General features: G+C 50.5%; 1 pseudogene; it reads right to left on the reverse strand.

The window, feature by feature from the left end:
- Window positions 1-893: 893 nt before the first annotated feature.
- LOC125548175 (monothiol glutaredoxin-S9-like) lies at window positions 894-1,338 on the reverse strand (annotated as a pseudogene).
- Window positions 1,339-1,567: the final 229 nt, after the last annotated feature.

The raw sequence follows: 1,567 nt of genomic DNA on the forward strand, positions 1-1,567 counted from the left end.
ATTACTACAGTGGGAGTTCAAAAGAAAACCCTATAACACGCGCCATGCCCCGGCACCATGCTCGGGACGCGAAAAAAGCTCAAACAGAAAGAAAACCCTATATGAAAATTCAAATGGTAAATGTTTAGGTCGTAAAATGAGAGAAGTCCAAAACACCATTGCAAATAAATATTTTATTTTTGAAAAAAATGAAATTCAGTTCAACTACATAAATCATGCAAGTTCGGGGACAATGATACCATAGATCGTTGGAAAGTTACGAGGAAAATCTTACGGAAAAAACAGTGTAAAGTCTAGTCTATGAAAACCGCTCAGTACAAACCCAAAAATTGGAGATCAGTTCGAGTCCAATATTTTTAGAATAATTTAAAATTAATATATGATAAATAGGAGTACTATAGAAGAAGAGAGAGGGAAATCAACTGCAACAAACAAGCACCCCTTCATGGATTACAAATATCCAACATAGTGCCATTTCGTGATAACATCATAAGCCTGCTAGAAGAAACCTTCAAAGACAAAATGAATTGGCATCTAGAAAACTAATGTGCAAGATGAAAGGAACATGATTTATACAGTGCTAAATAGTACACCCCTCTTCACTCATCCATGTATTTACAAGCGTGTGGTCGAAAATAAGCACGAGATGGCACAATAGTTCCTAATTTTTCCTACCCTAATCAAAAGAATTTAGGCCTAACTATAGCTAAGCTGGTACTCCATTATTGATCCCAATCAAGAGAGACTGAAGATCGAGCAGTAGTAACTCACATAATCTCATCAAGAGTCAAAAAGAGAATTGAAAAGAAGTTTAACTCATGATCAAACGGTTGTTCGTACGTCTGTAGTATCCCGTCCCGTATGCATCTTTGGTTTTGCTCAGAGTCAGAGACTCAGAGCCAGAGCGCGCCGGCGTCCTTGAGTATGGGCACGAGCTCGCCAGAGATGTGCGCGACCATGAGCCGATCGAGTCCGCCGAGGTTCCTCCCACCGACGAACACCGCCAGCAGCGCGACGACGGCCTCGCCTCCAGCGTTCCCGGCCACCGCTGCAGCGAGCTCGGCCTCGTCGGCGACCTCGTGCATGGCGGGGTTCACCCCAAGCCCCTGCAACAGCCGCTTCACCACGTGGCTGAGGTAGCACCCGCGCCTCCCCACCACTAGCACCAGGCTCTCTGCCACCGCCCTCCTCACCACCTCCCCGCCGTCGCCCCTCGCCACCGTGTCGGTGAGCCGCGAGCCCACCCTCCTGGCCGGCCGCACCCTCGGCCTCGGCCTACTCGGACTGCTGCAGGCACGCCGGTAGCCGGCCGGCGCTGTAGGGGATCGCTTGGTACATCTCGATCGGCCGAGCGACATACGACATGATCGAGCTCTTCTCTTTTCCGCTCGGTTCGCCGTTGCTGCGCCAAGTCCCCTGCCGCCATGGACGCGTGCTTCTCTGCTTCCCCCGCGTTCTCTCATGCTCCCGTCGCCGCCTGCGTGTGGACTTGTACGGCCACTCTACCGCATGTGCGCAAGGGCCGCAATGCAAGAGGTGCCCTGCTCCTTCCGCTTCTCGCCCACGC

The sequence above is a fragment of the Triticum urartu genome, chromosome 3A, assembly GCF_056163025.1.
Source record: "Triticum urartu cultivar PI428250 chromosome 3A, HENAU_Tu73, whole genome shotgun sequence".
Taxonomy (NCBI): Eukaryota; Viridiplantae; Streptophyta; class Magnoliopsida; order Poales; family Poaceae; genus Triticum; species Triticum urartu.